General features: G+C 39.5%; 1 pseudogene; it reads left to right on the top strand.

Moving 5' to 3' along the window:
* Nucleotides 1-27839, top strand: part of LOC147482764 (pleiotropic drug resistance protein 3-like) — a 144242-nt pseudogene that overhangs the window by 61402 nt on the left and 55001 nt on the right.

The raw sequence follows: 27839 nt of genomic DNA, 5'->3' as shown, positions 1-27839 counted from the left end.
AGTTATTAGTCGGTTCGTTTGCTAAGACTTTTCAGTTGCCATCAGTTGTGAAGAAAGAAAAAACTTAAACTAGCCATCTTCTTCTTCTTCTTCTCCAAAATAGGTGCGTGCTTTTGTCTTTCTTTTCTTGTATGTGATTTTGATTTTGTTTAAAGAAAAATTCGATGTCTATTACTTCTGAAAGCATTAGTGTGAGGTAGGGATGTTTGAATTTAGAGAAATGGAAAGGAGTGGCAACAGTGGTGTCATTAGGGGTCATAGTGAAGATGAGGCATCATCGTCTTCCTTATTGGAGACGATGACTGAGGAGACGGTATCTAGGTCGGTGTTTGATAATTTTGGAGATTTGAGAAGGGAGTTTGAGATTGAGAGTCCCGATCTGATGATATATGACCTGAGTGGTGAGAATAAAGTTTTTGGTTCAGACTATGTTCCTCGAGATGGTGGGGTTGTAATTACATATGGCTAACTGAAGGCGGGGTTGAGGTTGTCATTCTCACGTATGACCTTAGACGTTCTGAACTTTTGTGGGAAGGCACCTTTGCAATTTGTGGGTTATAGTTGGAAGGTGTTTCATGTTTTGGATTTGTTGAGACAGAGAGGTTACAATATTTGTTTGTCTGACGTGCTAGAGCATTTTACTGTGAAAATATCTTTTGCTATGAACTTTGGTTTACAAGTGATAAGGGGTAAATCATCGGTGATTGTTGGTGTGAGTAAGGAGAAATGGTGGCGTAGACTTCTGTTGATTGTGGGGAGTTATTATCCTCCCGGATGTGTTTTGGAGAATGGTTGTGTGAGGATTGATGGTAGGTCATTATTTGGGTGGGTCGTTTTCATGTGTAGGTCTTTTACTTGTGTAGGTCGTTTGTTTTGGTTACGAGTTGATATGATTACGTTCTGACATTTGTTTGTTTTGCAGAGGTCGTAATTCGTGGTTGTATTTCTACGAGGGCTATTAAAGAGTTTTACGAAGCTGAGTTGGGAAGAAAAAGCATCCTTGTTGGAGGAGGTTGCACACTACTTCAAAAGACGAGGTGGTGCAAAGATAAACTTGAAGAAGGCTGAGCAGAAGAAAAGGGTACGTCGGTTGATTTGTGTTGATTCTGATTCAGATTCAACTACTGAAATGGAGAGAGATGAAAGGTCAAATGCTAGGGGGAGGAATTCAAAAGGTGGTGGTGCTTTTGGGAGTCGTGATGTGTCCAGACAAGCTGGGGAGGGAGGTGAGGGTATTTCTTCAGTTTGAAAGCCTATGTTGAAGAGACGAACTGAAGGTGGTGAGCTAGAAGGGGCTAAGAGAATGCGACCTGAGGCTGAGAGTGAATAACGACCTATTAGTAGGGGTGGAGGTTCTTCATCAAGTCAGGCTCCTCTGAAAAGAATGGATTTGAAGGAGTTGGCGGCTGATGTTGCTGTTGCAGATGGTAAGGGCAAGAAGAAGGCTAGTGATGCTGAGCCTATTACCCAAAAGTGTAGAGGGTCTGGAAGTGTTTTCCAAGGTGATAAGGTTGGGGAGTCTGACGTTCTGGATAGGACGGTTACCTATTACGACCCAATAAGTGGGTTGACGCGACTGGTGAAGAATAGGGATTATAGTTTCAAGTCTTCACTGGTTGCGAATGGACTGCTGGAGAGTATTGCCCTAGACTGAAACAAAACAATTAAGAATAAATACTCAACGCTCATTGCTATTATTATTATTAATTATTTTAAATGGTGAAAAGATTCAAAAATGAATCTCCATATACAATGACAATTAAAATAAGACTTGCTACCGTATAATACAAATTTTAAAATTTTTAAAATAATACAAACCCACTTCTAATATATCACCCACAACAAGTTATATTCTCAATATAATATTTATGAACAATAAATTAAGGCATATGTTTTAAGAATACTCGAATATGCAAAAATCAATGTGAAACGAATGTAACAATAATAATCCATCATGTCATAATTTATAGGCACGAAACACACTTATAAAACAAAAATAAAAATCAGTTTGTTGTTGAAATAAGATCCACATTATATTAAGACATCCTTCACAGAACTTCCAATATGGTTTATGACCACTGATTACCACAATTATTTTAATTAATCATTAATAACGTGACCTTAGAAAAACAATTGTACACATGTCATGTTGGCAGAACAATATTATCATCATATACACACGGTAATAGTTCATCTATATACAATAATATAAGAAAGCATGTATACGCAAGTATACACATCTCAAAAGGAATACATGTATATTTTATTTATTTTTCTTTCTATTTCTAACTAATCACATCTAACAAATTAATCTCTTATACTTTAAAATATTATTCATCCATTAAAGTGTACGAGTGAGGAGAGATAGTTCTTCCAACACCGAGGCAATTAGTTCCTTACTTAGTACGTCACAAAGTCATCAATTGATGCAGCACATTCAATATAGATAAAATATCTTCTTGTTTCTTAAATAATAACATAACACTCAAATACAAGGTTCACAGACATGTTGTCGTACTTAATCCATACTCCATGTGAGAATGAACACTCACAATAAAACAACATTATAGTAGCACACATCATTTTGATCAAATCCGTTAATAAGTAACATCCTACAAATGTAACTACTCCTCGTATGATAAGGAAAATAAAAAATCATTTCATATCCACTCCACAAGTAACTAATATAAATATACACATTACACATATAAACAAATCAAGAAAAATATTGACTCTCTTTATTTATGTATCTTTCTTTCTTTCTTTTTTTTTCTTTGAAAAAAATAAAACGACTAGCGGAAATAGTTTTGAAAATAATACTTCTTAAACATTATCCATAAGCCACGATCCGAGAATCATTTAGACTCACCTAAGTCTAAGCTAACCAAATACTCTGATACCAAACTGTCACACCCCGAATTTCGACAGAATTTGGAAAAACAATATTTGTTCCCGACTCTTCGATTTTCGAGGTGTGACGCACTCTCAACTTCCAAAAACCCATAAACAATTTAAATATCTATGGATAATTAAAACCAATAAAAATTTTAACTTAAACAAAAGTCCTCTTCATTACAAAAATTCACAAATAAGATTAGGTTACAAATCTCTTTTCAATAACTCTTTATTTAAAATTACAAATGAAAATACAAATAACATTGTCTCAACTGAAAATCTATTTCACCTCAAGGGAAAACAAAACCTATCTTGAAATGCAACGCTAACGCAAACCACAAGCAGCAACCAACCTTCTTCAACACTAAGCCTGTCAAGACTTATCAACTATGTTCATTTAATAAACACACCCGATAAGCAAACATGCAAATCGGGTCAGCATTATAAAAATGCTGGTGTGAGTAGCTATAAAATACAACATATACTTATACATATACATACACAATCCATAAGGCAGTTAGTTCTTCCACCGAGGCGCCTTAACTTCCAACAGCTAATACGATATTCTTAACTACAATAAGTAAGGTAGGTAGTTCCTCCACTGAGGCGCCTTAACTTCCAACAACTAATACGACATTCTTAACTGCAATAAGTAAGGCAGGTAGTTCCTCCACTGAGGCGCCTTAACTTCCCACTAACCACACAGCAAGCCATACACATAATAACAAGGCATTTAGTTCCTCCACGAGGCGCCTTAGGTTCTAACTAAACTAATAACCAGCCAAGCATATTCTATACTTACCGCATTTCATGCCCAATTACAGAGTGGGTTGTCTCTGCACAAGTAATTAGTTTGACCCACTCTTATGCAAAACCATATGCAATCATCTATTTAAAGATATATCATTAACTAACATATTACCATAATTATATTATTTAAGGCTTTTTTTGTGTGTCCCTAAAATCACGTCGTATCTATGTCTTACCTAGTTTCCCTGGCTACCACAATCGCTTCCCAACGCCGAACATGTACATCCATATGCCTCCCCTCACATAATGAACCACTCTGTGCGTAACTACCCTGAGCGGGATGCCGCACACCAGGTAACCCCCACACGAAAGCCATTATGTGAGTACTACCACTAATCGGCATAAAATATCGCGCGTCTCATTCTAATTTTGCGAACGGAATAATCAAGCCACTATTCGGCTACGCCAGAAGGGCCATTCAGATTCATTGAAACACCAGAAGAGCCAATCACATTACTTACGCCCGAAGGGCCATTCAGATTCACTGAAACGCCAGAAGGGCCAATCATATCACATATGCCCATTACTAGGGCCAAATCACATGAGTTGTGGTAGCTAGGTTCTAGGATTTTCGTTACGTAATTTATTCAAGTGTCATACATTTATATCTCATAATAATTTCACTATATCATGTGCATGTCAAATACCTTATTGCACTAAGCCACAATATTTAGAAATATCTCAATATATCTCATAACCACTTTCATTCTTTCACGTGCCAATATATTATTGCACTAAGCCACAATCCCGTGGGAAATATCCACAAATACTCTACTACCTCCTAGTAGCATCTCACAGATAAAATAATATAGCGTTTATACATTTATTTCTCCAAAACTATTGCATTTAATATATATATCCCAACATATTATATAATGTCACAATTGCTTCAAACGTATCGCATAATATTTTTATAGCGTTTTAGGAATATTATGTCTCCTAACATTTCAATCTCGTCACATGTCAAAAATACACAACCTCAACGTCAAATCTTTCTTAGATAATGACTAACCAATTATGCAGGCTTTCACACCATTTTAACATTTGATTCGTCCATACAATTTACAATGTAAAACGTAGAACAATTAAACAGTCAAAAGTATGTCAAAGAGCCAAACCCAACAATCACCAGTTCGGCATTCATCCAAACATGTCCTAATGCAAACTCATAGGTAAAACACTTCAACCTATGGTCATAATCCAACTAACCAAAATAAAGTCCAAAACCGGGGCCCGAAACCAAGGCCCAAAAGTCTAAACCCTTAAAGACTCACCTTGACCCATTTTAAGTCAAATGGGTCAGCCCTGAATAAAAATAGAAACTGGCCCCAAACCAAAAAGAAATGAACTGGCCCAACACAACTTAAAATGAAATGGGCCCCAAGAATACTAATAGGTTTTGGCCCAACTAACAAAACCAAAAGGCTTTGGCCCAAAGCCCAAGCCCAAACCCAACCCTAACAGATCATCTTCTCCACCACTAGCCCAAATTTTCCGGCCACCAACTCTCCTCCTCCCCCTTTCTCAACCCAGCAGTTTTGACCCTCGTCAAAAACCAACCAACTTTAATACACACACCACTCCCTTTCATCCACTGTCGAGATCACTCCCAAATCTAGAACTCGACCGCCATTAACACTCACCTCAAGCTTCAACAGCACTCTCCATCAATACCCACACACACCCACGACCACCAACCATAAATTAACCAACACCTAACACAAATATAACAGTTCAATTAATCTACCACCACCACCACTACAGTATCGCAGTATCACACTCGCGCCCCCATTAATAGCTACTCGAAGCTTCGACAGAACCCAACCAAACCTCCATTCACATACCCAACCCTTTACAATAACAACCCAACACTCTTCAATCATACCACAACACTACAAGTTCCAACCACAGCAAAGAGTTCAAACAAAAACTGACAGGACGATTCTTGGGCTCGCGTCGCCATTGTCACGTCCTTGAAGCTTTCAACCATACCCAAACTCAATTTCCTACATTGCTAACCCTCCCTTTAAATGGGATCTAGGTCGTCCGCCATTAACAACTTGTTTCAAGCTTTGACAGAGCTTCAACAGCCCCGACATCAACAACTCGATACAAAGCTAAAACAAAACAAAGAGTTCAAACCACCCAAAAGACAAGACGATTCCATTATCTCGGGCTCGCGACGCCATTAATGGCCTCCAGAGTTCGAGCAGTCCAACAGAGTTTCAAAAGACAGTTTAACCAATTTTAACAACGACATGATGAATAATAATAACAGAATAATGAACCGAAAACATGAGCAGAAACCTTTAACAGTAAACTTAGACATGAAATAGAAAACTAATCTACTCACATTAATCCAAAGCTCCACGAATCCTTATCATCCGAATCGTCGCACTCTAACACTTTAGCAAGCAAGCTTTTATCTCCACCTCCATTTTTTTATTTTATTTTTATCTCCAAAACCCTATTCTCTAGAAAAATATGAATATATATTTGGGTTTGAAACCTAAGCCCAACACAGACTCATGCCCAGAAATCAGGCCCACGTATCCCAAATCCAATCCAGCAAATTTTAAATAAATTAATAAATTAATTAATTAATAAATAAATACATATTTTAAATTTGGGCGTTACAGTTTCCCTTCGCTCTTCTAGGAGGTTGACTTCTTTGGCTAAGATGTTAATATTTTCTCTTGATTCAACGATGTCAGAACGTGTGGTTGTGATTGTAAATTCTGATGGTATAACTGCTTCTATTCCGAAGCAAAGTGTGAAAGGAGACTTGTTGGTATTGGCTCGGGCTGTTGTTCTGTATGCCCATAAGATGTTCCCGAGTTGTTCTAGCCATTGGCTTTTCTTGCTCTCCAACTTCTTTTGGAGATTTTCTTTGATGGATTTGTTTGTGGCCTTTTCTTGGCCATTACTTTGTGCATATCTAGGTGTAGAAAATGCTTGAGTGATGCACCACTTTTGTAGGAATGTCTTGACTTGTGTGCTAGCAAATTGGGTTCTGTTATCCATGATGAGGGTGTGGGGTAGACCAAATCTTGTGATGATATTAGTTCTTATGAAGTTAATGACGTGGACTTTCTTGACTTGAACAAGTTGGATTGTCTCAACCCATTTGGTGAAGTAATATGTGGCTGCAAGGACATATTTGAGTCATGTTTTCTTTTGTGGGATAAATGGTCCTATGATATCTAGCCCCCACATATGAAAAGGCCACGGGCTGGCTATGTTGATCAACTCCTGTGCTGGACTTAGGTGGTTGTGGCCAAATGTTTGACATTGGTGGCATTTGAGAACATACTTCTTTGCCTCGATGGGCATGCCTGGCCAATAATACCCTTGGGTGATTGCTTTATAAGCCAAAGATCTTGCTCCTGTATGGTTGCCACATTCACCTTTGTGAATTTTGTCAAAGATGAGTTGGCCTTTGCGTGGAGTTATGCACCATAGGTGGGGTCCTCCTACAAATTTATGGAACATTCCATTGATCACGGTGTATCTGGGAGCTAGAAATTGTATGGCACGAGCATTCCTTGCCTCTGCTGGGAGCTCGCCATGTAAGATAAATTTCAGAAATGGGCCTATCCAAGATTAAGTGATCTCTTCTTCGGATGAGGGCTAGAAGTCCGTGAGGCTATTGACACTTTCATGTTGGTAGGATGTCAATGTAAACTATGCTGGGACATGCATCTTGGGTTTTGAAGGCTAAGAAAGGCAGGCTATCTGCATATCTGTTATCCTCTTGGGGAATGTGTTCAAAAGAGAATGTTGCGAACGAGCTGATGATATCATTGACGACCTGAGCGTACTTGGCTCAGTTTGCTCCATTTGTCACATACTCTTTGGTGATTTGTTTGACGATTAGTTGCGAGTCACTGTAAGTCTTGAGCTTTCGGACTTGTAATTGTTGTGCCATGTGAAGGCCTATGATTAACGCTTCATATTCTGCTTCGTTGTTAGATGTTGCGAAATCGATCTTGATTGACTTTTGTAGTTGGGTTCCTTCTGGTAAAGTTAACACAGCCCCCAGTCCACTACCGCTGTTGTTGCAAGCTCCATCTACATAGAGGTGTCATATGTCTAAGGTGGTTGGTTGATGGAGTGAAATAATGGGCTCGGGTTCCCAGTTGATATCTTCTACGGAGAAGTCAGCAAGGAAGTCAGCAACGACTTGACCTTTGCGAGACATTCTAGGGAAAAATTCAATGTGATGTTCTCGAAGTTCTTCATCCCATTTAGCCATGCGGGATGTTTTGTTAGTCGAACTCAAGACCTGCTTGATGGGTACATCTGTTAAAACCTTGATGTCATTAGCCTGGAAGTATGGTTGAAACTTGCGAGCAAAGTATAACAAAGATAACATTGTTTTCTCAATTGGAAAGTAATGCTTTTCTGAATCTGTCAATGTCTTGCTGGTGAAATAGACTGGTTTTTCGATTCCCTAGCTTTCGCGAAAGAAGACCGAACTGATGACAAAATCGGTAGTCGCAAGATAAAGCCCCAGTGTTTCTCCTTTATTTGGTTTAGACAGGATGGGCAGAGTTAACAGGTAAGCCTTTAGGTCATTGAAGGCTTTGTGGCATTCTTCTGTCCATGTGAATGTTGCGCCCTTCTTTAGTATTTGAAGGAACGGTCTGCATTTGTCAGATACACGTGAGATGAATATGTTGAAGGCTGAAACCATGCCAGATAGCTTGTGAATTTGTTGTTTGGAAGTTGGTTCTAGCATTTCAAGGAGAGCTCAAATTTGTTATGGGTTTGTGATAACAGTGATTTTACGTATTCTAACTATCTATGCGTAAACACAAATAATCAATTTACGTAAATACGTGTTTATATCAATATTTCTACTCTCAATAATGAAGTAATATATTAGAGTCAGGATTCGTTCCACTCTTAAACCCTCAAGACTTAATTAGAATTCAACTACTCGACACAAGGAACAATGGTGAGAGTAATGGGTGATGTGAAATTTCTAATATCATTAAACTATCATTTCTATATGAAATTGAATACAACATAATCTAAAGATTCTAACTTTATGAAATTTAACTAAACAATAATCCAACCAAACATCAATAACTACGAAATGACTAACAACCAAGAAATGAAATTAGATCTAAGCAATAGATAAATGACAAAATCGAATTTGATCAATAATAAACTACTTAATTTATCTAATGAAGCAATAATAATATTTTAATACTTTAAATTAAAATAAGGGAAATGAAAACTAATTAAAATGGAGATTTAATTCTAGATCTAAAAATTATTCTAACCCTAAACTCCAATAACATTAGCTTCCTAACCTAACTTATTTTCTAACCTAACTATCTACCATTAACAAAGAGTTAAGCTTTTGTTTTTATATGTCCAGATCCAAAAATCGTGCATGGGCTTGGAGCCATGTTTTGGGCCAGAGAATCAGGCCCAAAACCCAATTCTTTCAGTCCAAAAAGGCCTCTTCAGCTGCAGTTGGCTTCAACAGACTTTTCGTCTACTTCTGCTCCTCTTATTGGGTCAAAGCTTAGACCATTGGAAAACTCTTTCCGAGCCGGTCGTTTTGACATAAGGTAGGCCCAATTCGGTGGTCTAAGTCCAAAGATATCTGGCCTCCGGAAGTTCTCACGACTTTGAGTCTTTGTTTTACGCCCGGCCGACTTTTTTTGCTTTTGCCGGCTTTAGAAAGGCTTTGTCTTCTTGAATCTTGGCCTTTAATCACAGAACTCCTTAGCAACCGACCTTTGCTCATTTATCTCTCGCTAAAGTGGCACATTTTTGCACATAATGGACTTTGGCGCTGAAATGCATAAAAAACACGTGAATCGTCGATAGCTAGCTCTTGATTATTACTCACATAATTGGTCTAAAAGTATGACTGCTCTGAGGGTTAAAACTACAGTTTTGGGCTCTTATCAAACCACCCCCAAACAGCATTTTGTTTGTCCTCAAGCAAAGATAAGAAATTAGAATAAGTGACCAAAATGGAGTTCTATCTACTCGCTTTTACTGAAAGTGCGATTGCATTGACCATATGCAACAAGGCCTTAAACCACTAGGAATTCCCTAGTGGAAGAGTTATAGCCTCGTGAGAGTTTTCCAGTGAAGGTACTCACAAACTTCATCTATACTACAACGACTAAGAAATAAAACTATTATTTCCTCATTTATGTCTCAACTATCTATACATCTCACTAGAAATTGAATAAGAATAACCAAGTCAACAACCTAAACTAATATATGCATAATAATCAATCATCTATGATACAAATATATATACTATGAGTAATACTATGAAATGCCTAGCAGGTTCGTTTCTAAAAGCTCGGAATAGCGTCCTTAAGTAGGTCCTCACATAAATGTCAAGACAAAACCACTCGATTTTTCCACTCGAGTTTATTTACTCCAATTAATGCAGCCAAGTACACACTTTACCTTACAATCTCAATGACAAACAAGGAAGTCGGAGTCGATCAAACACATCTGCCACTTACTATCACACTAACCTATTCCTAATTGAGCTAGAGGTCTTTATTTGGTGTTGCGGGGATTAGGAGATGGTTTAAGAAGGAAGGAAATGGATATTCAAAAGGACAAGTCCGAGATAATAGAGTCTTCATATTATGTAACTTAGAAAACCTTGTTATTTTCTTTTGCTTCTATACTTTGTTTCCATCCTTAGCCATATTTTTTTTTTTTCTTTTCTTTGGCTTTTTGACTCCCTTTTATTCTATTTTTTGGAGTTTTTATTTATTTCTATTTTTTTTCTTTTCCTTGGATGGAAACTTCTTTTCTTTTTCCTCAAGCAACTAACTAATTTTTTTGTTTACACGGGTTTTTCTCTTCTTCTTTCTTCACTCATTCTATTCTCGACTTATTCTAGATTGGGTAAGTTGAATTTTTTATTTTGTTTTGTTTTTGTAACGGGGTAAAGGAATTGTGGTTTATGGAAGGCTAAAGAAAGGCTCGGGGGCTTAAATTAGCGGAAAATAATTCATAGGTTTGAATTTCTGGCTATATCGATCCAAAGAGGGCCTAAATTCTCGCTTTTAGGATATGGCATAGTGATCAAGTAAGTGGACATGTGATTTCTCTATCCGGATTTTACTTCTCCCTTGTGTCATTTCTCAAATGTTTCGCTCATATAAGGCTTTTTAGGCTATATTCTCACAGGATTTGTAGAATAAGTACTCTAGCCTAGATTTCAAAACTTCATCGCTAACAATCATAGATACTCATGTAATATATTTATAGATAGATGCAAAGATTATTACCTACATATTAACCTAAGTTTCTAACAATTATTACGATACAAAAGCTACATTGAGACTTCTAGATTGTTAAGAGCATAGAGAAAGAAAACAATACCAATATTCCTAAGTGTATAGCATAAACTTATTTATTTATATTTTTGAAATTTTTAACTTGAAAACAAATGCATATTATACATATCTATATCCTAACAGATGCCTTAATTACACATGTTTCTATGCCCCCAAACAAGAAACATGCTTTGTCCTCAAAGCATTTAAATAAAGAGGGTAGAAAAATACCATGGAAACGCGTGAAATTCTGGAACATCTGCAAAACAAGGTTAGAACATACTAATATAGGAAATAAAAAAATGACGCAACTCTATAAGAGTTCCACCCATTATGGGGTTAACAGAATTAAATTGCTTGGGACATAAGCAGACACTAACTGAAACTAAAAACTTACCTCCACTCCAAAGATTTACTCGCCATCCTCCTCTTCTATAAAGAAGTGAGGTTCCTTCGCATCCTGCCATGCCATTATAATTTGCCAAGCTTACCGCCATTTATCATCTACGGATGCTAACCTGTTAAGCGCCACTTGGTCGGATGGGGTGTAAGGTGCAACCTGATGAGGTTGTATCCTCCACCCTTGCCAAGTCATTGCACGGAAAGATCGGATAATACAATTGGTGGGTCTCACAATTTCGACCCCAACCCAATCCGTGAAACGGGCACAAAAATAGGGAAGAAACATAGCATAATACGGCAAACTAAAATATGCATAAGAAGATACTTATGCCTCATGCTATGGGCTCGTGCTAAACTAGACATCAAGGTTCTGGGAAGGTCATGGCACATACGTCCCATGGCTAAAGCAAGGAAGACGCTGCAAGTGGCATCATTCACAGAAGAAAAAACGTCATTCTCCTAAAATGTTTAGCATGATCCAAAACCTAACAGTTCCTATGTTCATGGACAGGCTACCAAGGGCGACGTTATATTCACCTTGGTCCTCGATATGGAAAATGCCTGCCCCATAAGCCTCATGCAAAAAGTCATAAGTGTAGACATGCATATTATCTACCCAATAGCATCATGGGTCTTGTATTTTAGCGGGCATGACAAGTCCAAGAACAAATGATAGCAAGAACCATAAGCGGTTCCCAGCCTACGTGTGTGATCACCTCGCGAAACCAAGCACCATAAGTAGTGCTTTGAAACAAATCTTCGAAAGACTGTTCCTGTATTATTGTAGGAGATGTCATCTCAAAACTATGCTCTGAAACAATTTGCAAATCACCCCCGAACAACCCAGAAAAACTGAAATTTTCCGTGTTCATTGAAGGCGCGGATCGCTCCGAGGTTTTGGAGTTACAGTGTTTGAAGCGAGTCGCTTTAAGTTGGGGGCGGTGCGCTCAATGTAAAATTTCAGAAAATGGCTAGGCGCAGTGCGCTCGAGGTCTTGATTTGTGAAAATGGTGAAGAACAACGGAAACGTGGGAGTGAAAGGTGAGAGATGGAAGTTAGGTGTAGTGTGGGTTGTGAGTGTAGAATGAATGAAGTTTTATAGGTTTTGAATTGTTAAAATGAATCGGTAGGTTGCCAAAAAGCTTTAAGGCAATTTCGAAACAATAAAATTTCCAAACCAAAACGGAAACAACTCATATTCTTGATTCTATAACAACCCTAATATCTTTTATACTGGATTTAGAATAGTAACTTCTAAACTCTCTTAGATTTCATCCTACCACCACATCTAATCATAGGTATGCCAATTACGGCAATATGCTCAACCTTCACTCCAAAACAAACTCTAAAATGGAGGATCTTCTACAAATCATGATAGAATAAATAATACCACCCCCAAACAATTCGGGAAGGTGGGATTAACAATAAAATCAATGCACAATTTGGAAAGAACAACATTATATTAAAATTGAAATTCAAACAACATTTAACTACCAAATTCAAAGTTAACTACGGAATTTAACAACGTAACATCCTATCTACTAAAAATAATAAAAAAACAACATCACAACAACAAACAAGGAGAAATCTAGCTACTCTTAAAGGGAGCGAGGTGGGGATAAGAATAGGAAGTTTAGTGATCAAGCATGGAAAAACCAAACACCCACCCCCAAAACAAATTTTTTGAAAACAGGTTTGTAAAAATTTGTTTTAAAACGTGGGTCTTTTAAAGTCAGATTCCATAGACTTAAAGTGATATATATGTATTTACATGCAGTTTTCCATATATCAATAATCTAAACAATTGTGGATCTTTCCATAAATAGTTAACATGGAATGCACCACCAAACAGAATCAAGCTCCAAAACTTTCTACGACGCAACTTAGTCGAATAAGAAGGTGTCCAAGTGAATGATCGTGAGTAAATGAATGGTTTTGGAAAATACTTGGAATATGGATAAGTGTTAGAAGAAAAGGGTGGGAAGAATGATTGGATTTTATGAGGGATTAACTTCAGTGGATGGTGGTAGGGTGGTGCTCTAGGTAGTGCTTGAGAAGGCGGATCATCACAGGCTCTTAGAAACTCGTCGAATTCCTCATCTAGGTTGTTCGCATCCATATAATTATGGTATTCATCTCCATCTTTGAGGAATTCATCTATCTCATCTATTATGAGGTTTAGTCCATCTCTTCTATGGTCAGGTAGGGGTTGAAAATTCTTTCTCTAGTTCGGTTATGTTCAAAGAGTCAAAATTGTGATCTTTGTCTTCTTCCATAAGAGGGATATGTACTAGTGTAGGGGCGACATCGTTGGAAGCACTAATGTGATATACAAAACTCTCAATAGACTTAACTTCACCTTCTACAGGAAAATCTAGTTGTTCATGCGGTGTTTTATCCCTATACCCTAATATGGGGGAACATATTTGTTAACCGTTGCTTTATCTTTTATCACTTTCCAACTAGGTTTCCATATTGGAACCTCTACAGTGTAGGGTCTTCAATTTCTATGGCAGTATTTGGTATGGTATCATTTATAGTTTTGGGTGATCTTTAGGCATAGTCACTTGGTTATCAACTACTCTCCCCGAGCGAAGGTGGTAGCGATCGCCTCAGTAGTCCCCTTGGTTTATATTACCATTACACTGAATACTTTTTATTTCAAGGTGTGTTTGTTAACTTAGGATTAGGCAATCGCTTGACTTGGAAACACCGGTTTGGTTATTATTTTGGTTAGAAGACATGTCAATAACCTTTTGGCACAAAGACGCATCATTTGCATTGTTTGTTTCATCATATTAGAGTTTTGATCATGCCGATCTTTCATCAAGTTGGAGTTTTGTTGCATAATTTGATTTTGTTTCTCCAACAAGGTCACTACTACTTTGTCGTAGATGGTTGTATTGGAATTAAAGCTTGTTGGCGTTCATGTCTTGATGTTGATAGTTCTGGGTTCGGGTACTAAACATCTATTCTCGTCACCTAAGTTCCCTTGTCCTTGATGTTGAGTTAACCTGGTTGAAGTGTGATGGTTGTGGTGGTGTTTGTGCATAGACAAGAGGACAATAGAAGTCGAAATGCTCAAGACTACAAATGCATTATTACAACGACTAGAGTTAATGTTCATGACCGAGTGGGTTGGTTGTTGTTGAACGAGATGGCATCTACCTTTTTAGTGAGGGCATCGATAAGAGTTTTAAGCTTCGGGATCATGTTTAACCTCAAGAGAAGAAGGAGAGGAGCCGGGAGGAATCATTACCTCCCCAATTGTTTTTCTTCTTAGATTGATCTTCTAAGAATTTATAAGCCTCAAGGCTCCTTTACTAAGAAAACTACCCCGATCATGATATCTAGAACCTCCTTATGATAATGTGAAAGCCCCTTGAAGAAAGCACGAACAAAGCGTGTCTTTCGCAAGATTATGATGCGGGCATTCAATGAGAAGATCGCTGAAACGATTCCGTGCCTCAAAAGGATTCATGAGGATTCCGGCCAAGAAATGAATCTTGTGAAGCATTTCATCTGTCTTTAGTAGTGGGTAAAATTGTTCCATGAACAATTGAACAATTTGAGCCCATGAGTCCACAGAGTTTGGCGTTTGCGCAGTTAACCAAGACGCCGCCTTATCGGCTAAGGTGAAAGGGAATACCCTCAGTTTAATTTGTTCCGCACCAACCGTAGGATGATGGAATGTTGTTAGGACTTGTTCAATCCTAGGCATGTGCTGATAAGGTTTTTCATGGTCTAAACCATGAAAAACGGGTAACAAATTAAAATTATTTGGGGGGATTCGGAAATCTCCCACTGGGTCTGCTATAACGATGCAAGATTTGGGGCTATCGCTCAAGGCTTTGTAGAAGTCAGAGAGAGGAGTCTCTCTTTCTTCAGCCATTATATCAGGTGGTGTGTGTGGAATAGTAGCTAGAGGTGTAATGGGTGGTATACTAGATAGATGTGTTTGTCAACGTTGCCGTGTAATTACGTTAGTTGTTTTTCTTCGACCAGACCTTAATCTCATGCAAGACTAAGTCGAACTTAACTAAACATGCAACACTCCAAACAATTCTGATATACTAGTAGAAACCTCTAACTAGAGATGCAAGGTGTGGAAGAAAGGAATACCTGATTGCGTCCTTGCTTCGCTTATGAATAGCGTCTTGTTTACGCGTGTTCAGTATATATAACAAGTTAGAACACTGAAAAACTTGAAAAATTGAAGTTCGAAACAAAAATATGGAAATCCGGCAAAAATCAGCTCAGGGCGCGGGTGCGCTTCACTTGGGCGCAGGTGCGCTCAGTGCAAATTCGAATAACCAGTGTTTGAGTGCGGGTCGCGCTCGGTTTGGGCGCGGGTCGCACTCAGCTTCCAATGTTCAGGTGCGCTTGCTTAGGGCGCGGGTCGCGCTCAAGAATTTCAGATGTCCAGTGTTTTGGGCGCGGTCGCGCTCGGTTTGGGCGCGGGTCACGCTTTAGGGTGTTCGAGTTTTAGGCCTTTTATCGTACTCCAAAAAATTTGAAATTTTTACAGTAATTTTCTAAGACGTCTATCAAGTAGCCTGTAAAATTTCAGATCAATCGGAGCTATGAAAGTCCCTCTACTGCCCTGCAAAGTTTGCAAAACAGTTTTCGGACACAATACAAACAACCGAACGGTTAACCCATCAAAACAAAGCCAAAAATTGCAAAATTTTTACTGGAGACTCCTGACAGATCCTACTGGTTCCTGTAAAAATTGTAGAGAAATTGGAGTTCTACAACCTCTCCTTATCGGCTGGTGTTCCAGATATTAAGTGTTTGCAACACTGCAGAAACACACTGGAAATACTCTACTATTTAGGTGGTCAAAACAAATAAAAAACTCGTCAAATTTTTACTACAAACTCCTGACTTAGGATAGATACTCCTGTAACTGTAAAAATTATAGAATTTTTAGAACTCCCTAAGTAACCTTACTCGTCTGTTTTTCATGAACATACGGTGTGAAAACTGAAATGCAACACTGTAAAGATCGTATTTTTTTCACAAGGTAAACCAACTTTGAAAAATCAGAAAATATTCCAATAAATCAACAACACATTAAATAGTATGTATGAAAATTTTCAGAATTTTTAAAAATTTAGAAATACCTTCACCACAGTGTTTTTCTCTGTGAATCCATGGCCCCCTGCGAAGCGAAGGAACAGTTCGAAAATTCAAGAAACAAGAATGAAAAATTAAAATGGTGGGTGGGTAGAGAATGGGGGATTGCCCCTTGGATTCAAGCAATTGAATTCTTGTCATGAACGAGATTAAGATGGCAGCGGCGCCATTTGATAACAGTGATTTTACGTATTCTAACTATCTATGCGTAAACACAAATAATCAATTTACGTAAATACGTGTTTATATCAATATTCCTACTCTCAATAACGAAGTAATATATTAGAGTCAGGATTCGTTCCACTCTTAAACCCTCAAGACTTAATTAGAATTCAACTACTCGACACAAGGAACAATGGTGAGAGTAATGGGTGATGTGAAATTTCTAATATCATTATACTATCATTTCTATATGAAATTGAATACAACATAACCTAAAGATTCTAACTTTATGAAATTTAACTAAACAATAATCCAACCCAACATCAATAACTACGAAATGACTAACAACCAAGAAATGAAATTAGATCTAAGCAATAGATAAATGACAAAATCGAATTTGATCAATAATAAACTACTTAATTTATCTAATGAAGCAATAAAAATATTTTAATACTTTAAATTAAAACAAGGGAAATGAAAACTAATTAAAATGGAGATTTAATTCTAGATCTAAAAATTATTCTAACCCTAAACTCCATTAACATTAGCTTCCTAACCTAACTTATTTTCTAACCTAACTATCTACTATTAACAAAGAGCTAAGCTTTTGTTTTTATATGTCCAGATCCAAAAATCGTGCATGGGCTTGGAGCCATGTTTTGGGCCAGAGAATCAGGCCCAAAACCTAATTCTTTCAGTCCAAAAAGGCCTCTACAACTGCAGTTGGGTTCAACAGACTTTTCGTCCACTTTTACTCCTCTGATTGGGTCAAGGCTTAGACCATTGGAAAACTCTTTCCGAGCCGGTCGTTTTGACATAAGGTAGGCCCAATTCCGAGGTCTGACTCCAAAGATACGGCCTTCGGAAGTTCTGCTAACTTTGAGTGCTGTTTCTGCCCGCGTTGACTTTTCAGCTTTTGACCGGGTTTTAAAAAGGCTTTGTCTCCTTGAATCTTGGCCTTTAATCACAGAACTCCTTAGCAACCGAACTTTGCTCCTTTATCTCGCTAAAGTGGCACATTTCTGCACATAATGGACTTTGACGCCTGAAATGCATAAAAACACGTAATCAGTATTAACTCTTGATTATTACTCACATAATTGGTCTAAAAGTATGACTATTACAGGGTTAAAACTACAGTTTTGGGCTCTTATCAGTTTGCTTCAATGCGTCTTTGTGAAACGGGGTATCCTAAGAATTTCCTTGAGGCTACCCCAAATACACACTTTGCTGGGTTGAGTTTTATCTTGTTTTGGTGTAATCTTTCAAAGGCTTCTTGCAGGTGAGAAATGTGATCGTCAGCTTTTGCGCTTTTGACTACCATGTCGTCTATGTAGACTTCCATAGTGTCACCCAACAAGTCTTTGAACATTTTCATGACAAGTCTCTGGTAGGTTGCACCGGCATTCTTCAAGTCGAATAGTAAGACGTTGTAGCAGAACGTTCCTTGTTCGGTTATAAAGGACATTTTTTCCTGGTCTTCTTTTGCAAGTGGTATCTGATTGTATCCGCTATATGTGTCCATAAATGATAAAAGTTTATGACCGCAAGTTTGATCTACCAGTATGTCAATCCTGGGTAGGGGGAAGCTATCCTTTGGGCAATGCTTGTTGACATTGGTGAAGTCTATGCAGAGTCGTACTTGGCCATTTCTCTTAGGAACGGCTACAATGTTAGCTAACCAGGTCGGCTACTCGACCTCTCTGATGAATCCAACCTTTTTGAGCTTTTCTATCTCTTTATTGATGGCTTTTTGAAATTTGAGTGCTAGTTTCCTAGGTCATTGTTTGATTGGCTTTATAGTTGGATCTATATTTAATTTGTGGCAAGCGACCTGAGGGTCGATTTCTGGCATATCGATATACGACCAAGCAAAAACATCTTTATCGAGAGATAGAAAATTGACACATTGCTCCTTGAGCTTGAGGTCTAAATCAGCCCCTACATAAACATATTTTGGGTCATCATTTATGCCTAAATTGACTTTCTCTCCAAGTTTGACTTGTGCTTGTTTTTCCTTGAGCTTGTATGTTGCTGATGTTGGAGGGCTGGAAGCTTGAGGATCTTGCAGCTTTGAGATGTCTTTTGTCTGGATGACCTGAGTTTTGGCCTTGGTTGTTATGCTTACTTGATTGCATTGATAAGCTTCTAGTTGGTTGCTTCTGAGCTCCATGATGCCTCAGGGTTTGGGGAACCGCAGGACTTAGTATAAGATTGATGGAACTGCTTGGATCTTGTGAATCCACCAGCGTCCTAAGATGGCAGTGTATAATGACTTGACATCAATCACACTGAAACATGTTAAGGTCTTAACCATGTCCTCTTTTTCTCCAATGGAGACTGGTAGGATGGCGTCTTCAATGGCATCTGTGCGGTCTCAATTGAACCCATAGAGTGGCGCATTTGACTTTATCATCACCGAGTCTAGCAGGTGCATATCCTTGTATCTTTGGTAAAAAAAGATGTCACAGGAGTTGCCTGGATCGATTAGGACCCGCTTGATTGTCCATCCGTTGATCTTGACGTGCACTACCAGAGCATCATTATAGGGTAGGCACACCTTGTTGAGATCTTTCTCGGTAAATGATATTGCGGTTGTAGTTTGAGAGCTGGCAGGAGTGATCACTTCAGCTTTGTGGGATAGGTGGTAGATTTCTTGTAGTGCTCCTACACGCCTGTGTTTTTCACAACTGGAGGTCTCGTTGCTATAGGTGTCTGTAATCATGTGGATTACCTTTTCCTTGTCGTGATAGAAGGAGTATTGTCTTCTATTGTGCCTCGACTGACCTGGAGATTTAGATCGTCGGGATGTTCTGCTTCTGCTCCTTCTGCGGGCAGGTTGTTCATGACTACTGCTCCTACTTCTGTTACGGTTGGCATTCAGTTTATGCCTGAGGTCGCTTTCTGGTAGGAACTCTTTCAGCTTTCCCTCTTCGACTAAGTCTTGGAGGTAGTGCTTGAGGCTCCAACATTCATCTGTGTCATGGTGATGGAGTTTGTGGAAGTGGCAGTATGGACGTCCTGGTATTGCTATCACCTTGTTGATGTTTGGTTTGAAGTAAGGTGTTATATATATCTTCTTCAGGATATGGCTTGGCGTCCGAGAAGTTAGAGAATTCTCTTTTGGTGTACAATGGCTTCTGGGAGTTGTTGCCTTTGTTGTTGCCTGAGTACTGGTTGCTTTCTTTGGGTCCCCGTTTGTCGCTTACTACGAGGACTTCTTTGTCTTTACACTGGGCCATCCATTCTTCATACTTCATGTACTTGTTAACTCTATGGTACAGATCATCTAGCCATTCTGGCTTGTTGCGCATGAGAGACCCTGCTAGTTCGGAGTCGTCTAGGATGGCATTGGTGAATGCTGAGGTTGCAAAGCTATCCTTGAAACCTGGCTCCATTGATAGCAGTTCCTTTTTGAAACATCCTAGGAAAGCGCAAATAGTCTTGTCGTGTGCTTGCTTTAGCTGGAACAACGAGTCTAGGTCGGTTTGTTTCTTCCCCGCCAGGATGAACTCTGCTTTGCGAATGTCTCGCCAGACTTGTCGGGTTGTTGAATTGAATCGGGGAGTTAGCATGTAAAACCAGTCTAATGCTCCATCCTTCAAGCTGGCTAGAAAGAGTTTGCATTTGAGGTAGTCAAAGTCTGGAGCGCTGTAGAGCGCCAGGATTTGGCTGAAACGAGTTATGTGCTGGCCTAGACACGAGCTACCGTCATACAATAGGGACTTTGGCTGGATAAAATTAGTGGGAGGTTGTTTGTCCCTGACTTCTGTGGTGAATGGTGACACTTTGTATGACTGGAGCATTTTCTATACGATCTGGGTTGCGCTGGCTTTTTCGCTTGACTTCTCCAACCGCTGGGCGAAGTCCTCTAGTCGTTGATTGGTGGTTGTAGTAAAGGTTGTGACTGCGTTGTTGTCAATTGAGTCTGGAGGCAAGTTGTTGGTGTTGGAGGTGGTTTGTTCGCGCATAGCTTGGTTCTCTTGCTGGAGCGTGGTAAATGATTCGTGGGGAAACTTTACTTGATCTACTAGAGCTTTTAGTTGTTCTTCCATCATGGGTTTTTAACCAGTTTCGTGGGATTGAGAAAATAGTATGGGTGTTTTTCTCAAGGAAGCGAACCGGCAGACGGCGCCAATATAGAGGTGTGGATTTGTATCTACGACCTTATGTTGAGGTTGGTAGGGAATGGTTGCACTCTTTCTTGGGATAAGAGTTGCCTACGTTTCAAGTTTCTTGGGTGAACTTGAATCAAGCCTTACGTAATTCATCTCTCTCTACTTATAGATTGTTTCGGCAGTAAACTGCTTCAACACAACGAGAGCAATGGTAAAGAACGCACTAAGAAACAGAGGAATTTGATGTTGGGAGAGATGAAACTGAACCAAATAATGGCTGCCTACGTACCCAAGATCTATTCTCTAGGGATCAAGTTTCCACGTAGTTCCTTATGAAAAATAGTTTGATATTTATAGAGGTAGAGTAGAGAGTCCTTGTAGCTCAAGTAATCTTGTATCTTGAGTAATTGTGATAAAGTATAACTGTCAACTGATAACTATCTCTTTGATAAGAAATGAATCTGGACATAAATCAACATATATTGGTGGCAAGCCATGTGGCTAAGGTTCAGCCTTAGACACATGAGTTAATGGGCCTGTACATTGATCCATGATATTGCGAATTGGGCTTTAGCCCTGTTGATTAAACGAATAAAATAGAGGCCCTTACTAATGGACGTTTGCCACATATGTGGGGGTCGAAAGACCGCCCCCTCTTTGTCATGCGAACAAAGTTCACATGGCAAAGAAAAGAAGAAAAAGCAAGGAAAAAATGGAATACGAAAATAGTAAGCGAAATGTATAATAAAGTGTCGTGTGAACGTAAACGATAGGAAAATGGATAATCGGAAAAAATTCGTGAATTATCGGAAACGAAATAATGTCAAATTATCGTATACGGGACGCAATGACGTAGTTAAATAAAAAATGGCCGAAAATGCACAGATAAAATAAAAGATGCACATAAATAAAACTTCAAAAGAAATTGAGTGCGAACAACAACTGCATCAACGATTTCGTAACAAGGCGAAAGTGATGTTGATGACGCGTACCATCGGAATAGCAATACTAGGATTAGACCGTTGAAAATTGTGGAGAAAAATCCGCGAATTATCCGACGGAACGGACATAAATCGGCGAATTACTATGAACGAAATAATTTAAATTCGAAAAATGTACAAGAATCAAAAATTTGTTCCGAAATATGAATACGAGTAGCGTGATAAGTGAGCATAAGGAAATATAAAAGAAGTGTACATCATATAAAACTAGGATGCTAAAATAAATCCGGATTGGATAAAGGTTAGTTATCCACCTTAAGTCGGTTTATATAGTAGACTTACAAAAGGACTTAGACACTGGACCACGCAAGTTTCGGAAAAGAAACTATAAAAACAGATGGTTAGTACTGTACCCCTACGTACCACAAACCTCAGAGAGAGATACGTGTGATCGAGGTAGCAGTGTTAACCAAGAAGAAAAGACAAGCAAACCATAGTGAGAGTGATCGATCATCCGTCTTTGTGGCGTTGTCGGTGTCGTCGAAGAAAAAAAGGTTAGTAATGTGTTTATCCACCTATATCTCCTATGGTTCCGGTAACTCCTTGACCCAATTTCCTTTGGTGCCACCAAACGCCTCTTTAGGTTGGCCAAAATCACCTTATTGGTGGCTTCAAATTGCCCATTGGCTTGGCGGATGATAAGGTCGCGGAGAAGTTATGCCGTATCTTCAAATTAGCACAGGCCGGCCGACGAATTTCTTCAAATCAAATTGTTTACCATTATCCGATATACAAGTGCCGCGAGAATGCCAAAACGACAAACAATATTTCTCCATAAAACATTTTGACGTTGGAAGCATGGATTTGGACCAAAGGCTTTGCTTCTACCCATTTGGTAAAATAATCGGTTGCCACAAGAAGGAATCGTATACTACACGGAGCTTTAGGTAAAGGGCCAATAATGTCTAAGCCCCATTTGGCAAATGGCCATGGGCTAAGCATGGGATGCAACTTCGATGTAGTTTACTCATATTATCGTTTTTGGCATGGCTCACACCTTTCGGATAGGTGTTTTGCATCCTTTTGCATCTCCTCCACCACCAATAGCCCCGCGTCATAGCCTTATGAGCTAAACTTAAGCCTTTGGAGTGGCTTCCGTGATAAGCCGGAGAGAGAATCTCTTCCAAAACTTGAAGTCCTTCTTGTTTTTGAGGCATCGCAACATAGGGTTTAAGTCCGAGCCTTTGTGATATAAGTGCAAACTTCCGTCGAATGATATCACCAAAACTTCCATGCATCGCGTTTGATTCTTTCAAATGAGTTTTTGGTTCTGGCGGAAGTGAAGAAACTTGCAAGTAGTGTATATAAGGAAGACGCCAATCTTGTGCATCGGAGATTATCATTAGCTCTGATAGTATCATATCGGGAACTTCAGGACTATCATCTACTTCATGTACCAACTCACTATCTGTTTCGGGAGCGAATTCAGGAGGAACAAATGGATCTACAGATTCTAATGGAAGATCCAAAGTATGGTCATGTTGTGAATTTTCCATCTCCCTTTTCCGCTTCTGAGTCATGATTGGTGCGATTATACGTGGGTCGTATTTCGCCAAGCAAAACAAGTAATTGCTTTCGTGTACATACAAGTCATGCAATTCTTTTTCGGTAAAGTCAATGCTTGGCTCTTTCTAGAACTCCACAGTGATGTGTCTTGACTCTTCGCTTCTAACGGCGGCGGATAGATAAGCCAATGAATCAGCATGACGTATGTCATTTCGGGGTCTTTGAGTGATAGAGATGCTATCAAATTGTCGAGCAAGGCTATGTATCAAACCAAGATAAGCCGCCATATGGTCATCTCTTGCTTCAAAAGACCCGCCAAACCGATTGGCTACAAGGCGAAATCCGTGTATAACCGGAGCTTTTACCTACCCACAAAGTTGTTCTCAAGGCACAAAAACGGCAGCCCTCATACTGGCTTCGTTATTTGAAGCGGCGAAGCCAAGTCGCATTTTTTTCAATCTTCTCTCCGCGGTTTAACAAAAACGATCCAATTCCAGACCATTTATTATGGGAGCCATCTGAATAAACAATCCATAAGTCAATTGGATTAGGAATTGCGTTTGCAAGTTGGTCTTCGTCCCCCCGGTTATTGGTGGCGTAATGTCTTCCATAGATTCTTCTTGCAAAGAAATCGTCAATAGGAGAATCATCAATCGGAAAATCAGCTATCAAAGAAGCTAGAGCATGTCCTTTTTCAGCAGATTTACTTTCAAAGACAATGCTATATGCACTAAGATAACTGTTAGTGCATTACTTAAAGATCTTGCGTAAGGGATACTCAATTAAAACTCGACCAACCTCCCCGAAGTATGGTTTTAACCGACGAGCGGCATGAACCAATGCAAGTGCCATTTTTCCATCTTTGAATAACGAGACTTCAACTCGGTTAGCGTCTTATCGATAAAAAGACGGGTCTACCATCATCGACGAAAAGAACAAAGACTAACGGCTTTGAGTTGAAGCCGCTAGGTACATGCCAATCGGTTGACCCGTTGAAGGACTTGTCAATATAGGAGGACTGACCAAGTATTTCTTCACCGTGTTGCAATGCCATCTCACAATCAATGTTCCAAGTTGCGCCCCTTTAAAGTCCGGAAGAAGGGATGACAACGATCGAATATTTAGAAATAAATCTATGAAGAAGCGCGTTTCGACCCGGTAAAGCGTTGAATTTCCTTCTTATTTTTGGTGATGGCATATCAATAACGCACGTGATCCGATCGAGGATTAGCCTCAATACCTCTACAAGTCATGAGGTATCCCAGAAATTTTCCAGAAGAGAGGCCAAAAGAACATTTGGCGGGATTGAGTCTCATGTTATACTTGTTAAGCCTATCAAAAACAAGTTGAAGATTGGAAAGATGATCACCAGTAAGCTTCGATTTAACAACTATATCATCAATATAAGCCTCCATTATTATCCCCAGCAGATCGGAAAAAATTGTATTGACAAGCTTTTGGTAGGTTGCACCGGCATTTTTTAGACCAAAAGGCATAACAGTGTAGCAGAAAATGCCTTGGTCGGTAATGAAAGCGGTGAACTCTTGGTCATCAACATTCAAAGAGATCCGGTAGTACCACGAAGAAGCATCCATGAAAGATAGGCGTTGGAATCCCGGCGGCATCCACTAGTTCGAAATTCGTGGCAATGGATAATGGATGAATCGGACAAGCTGCGTTAAGGTTTGTAAAATCAATACAAATTCTGATTTGTCCATTCTTTTTAGCAATCGCTGCGGCGACATTAGCAAGCCATTTCGGTAAGTAACTCATCGGATAAAGTTAACCGCAAGTAGCTTATCAATCTCCTCTTTAACTTTGAGCTTCCGATCAGGTGCCATTCTTCTTGGTTTTTGGCGAACTGGCCTGAAACTTGGATCAATGTCAAGTTTATGACAGCAAATGTAGGGGTCTATTCCCCGCATTTCCTCAATTTTCCAAAGCGAAGATAAGCTTATTTCATTTGTAAAGGAAACCAACTCTTGTTGTTCTACGCTCGAAAGTTCAGCGGAAATAAAAGTGGTTTCTTCCGCTGAATCTCCTACTTGCACTTCCAAAAGTCGATCCACTGTCGGCGGCCCTTGCACATGAGCCTCAATATTATAGATGGAGGGCACGCCGCTTGGTAACTGTAACTTGGGTAGGGTACTTGCAAGGATCGTATTACCTCGAACTTCAGATTTTTATAGTCATCCATTGCTTTGTCATGACAGGAATGGGCGGATACAGTCACTACTTAACCTTGCAAATATGCCCGAGAGAATGGGAACTTGACACATATCGATGAAATGTGGAGACTACAGCCCCCATGGAATGTATCCAATCTCTACCCAAAATTGCGTTATAGTGGGATCGACAGTCCATCAATAAGAAATCGAGCTCAACTTCTTTGTTCATTAATTTGATTGGTAAGGTAATTCTTCCAACCGCTGAAGATGTTGTCCCGTCAAAACCGATGATAGGATTGTCTTCGGCGATGATCATACCCTCGCGAAGTTGCATCTGAGAATAACATCCACTGAAAATGACGCTGGAAGTGGCCCCTGTGTCGATCATTACCCGTTGAACACGAGAAGCACCTATAGACCGCGTAAATTATAAGCTGCGTCATAGTGAGGGTGATATACACCACGGAGATCATCATCAGTGAATCGGAGGGGCTCTTCTTCGAAGTTTCGTTGGATTCCTTTGACAAAATCGACTTTGTTGATACGGTTAAACTCACCAACATAACTAACTTTCAAACGCTTTTGATTCTTACTCTGACTTTTGGAAAGAGACTCAACATGAGAATGGAAGACATTAATGACATGCTCATAAGTTGCAAAGAATCACCGCTGAGAGTTTTTTGTAAGATATTCGTTCAAAAGTCCTTTCTCCACTAATTTCTGAATCCGACCCCAGAGAGATCGACAAAGTTCTGTCTCATGGCCATAGTCATTATGGAATTTACACCACAAAGCTTTGTCCCTTGTCGCTTTGGTATCTTCCGAAGTGGATAAAGGCGGGAAAAGAAGATTCCCACTTTTCAACTTTTCATATATAATGAGTACTTGGCATTGAAAGAGGGTCGGTTTTAGCTCGTAGAGTTTTTCCATCACGATTGAAATTGACTTGCTTTCCGACCGTCATTCTTTCCATCGTTATGTTGTTGATATGATCGTCCTTGCCCGGCTTAAAATTTTTGCTTTCGTAAAAATCTTTACTCGAATATCTTTGTCCCTTGCTGCTTTTCGCCAATAGGTTCTCCTCGATCACGGATGTGTTGTTCAGCCCTAACATACGATCGTGATCGAGTTTTAGGACATCTTTAATTAGAGAGTGGTAAAGATCCCTTTACAATGAAGTTCGAACTTCTATCTCTTTCATAATATAATGCTTCTTTAAAGGCTTAAAAGAAGCATCCCATCGAAACTTCTTCGAACATCCGTTGCTGCCTTTCGAACCTAGTAACAAAAGTACGTAACTTCTCGTCACGTTGCTGCTTGATGTTCAGAAGTGAGTCGACATCCTTTGGCGTCTTGCAATTGTGGCGGAAACGATTAACAAACTGATTTTCTAGTTCATGGAATTGGTGAATTGATCTTGAAGGCAACTCACTAAACCAGCGTAACGCTTCTCCCTTTAGAGTCGATGGAAAGAGCTTACATATGAGCGGATCATCTCCACCCCATAACACCAACTTATTTTTGAACGATAGAACATGCAAGCCAGGATCTCCTTCCGACTCATCATAAAGTTCAAAATAGGGTTGTTTGAAGTCGGGATGGTGGTAAGCTTCTTGAATGTCGACCGAAAACTTATCAAGTACGCCATCATTGACTGTCAAGTTTTTTGTTCTTACATCCCTTGACTCTCTATCGTTAAGTTCTTTTGTAATCAACTCTTTCAGCTGTTGTTCTGTTAGAGTTAAAGTATTGGCTCGAACAACTGGACGCCCCTAGTCGTGCCCATGTGGAGACGGATACCTTCCATTATCTCTTATTGGAGTTAGAGATCTTTGGCGGTACCCACGATCAGCTCCGACCGGTGATTGTCTTTGTCTATCCCTATAACCAGCCTGTCTAGGCCGGTAGTCACCCTTGTCCGGGTGGTCGGAATAATTATACCACTTCTCCATGTTTTGTTGCTCTTGTCTGGGATGCCCGCCTTCCCAGTCGTGTCGGACATATCTCGGATGGTGGTCTTCCCTAAAATTGCTTCTCAGAGGTAAATCTTCCCTTTGAGATCGGACATGTCTAGGGTAGTAGTTATCCCTGCCAATCCGATTCTCCCCATAAGTACGGGTAATAGGGTCATTACTCCTAGAGCGCGTGGTTGGTTGATTGTGCTTGAGAAATAGCACGCTTTCTCGGAGACGACGGTGGATCGTCAAGACGGTCCCATACACCGGAATGACCTCTGCGTCCCTTCGTGGTCGCCTTGATGTTGTTGAATTTGCAACATCGTCCACCGCCTTTGCCTCTTTGCCT

The sequence above is a fragment of the Coptis chinensis genome, chromosome 8 (assembly GCF_015680905.1).
Source record: "Coptis chinensis isolate HL-2020 chromosome 8, ASM1568090v1, whole genome shotgun sequence".
Taxonomy (NCBI): domain Eukaryota; kingdom Viridiplantae; phylum Streptophyta; class Magnoliopsida; order Ranunculales; family Ranunculaceae; genus Coptis; species Coptis chinensis.
Note: the sequence above shows the minus strand (reverse complement) of the source record. Positions and strands in the feature narration are given on the sequence as shown.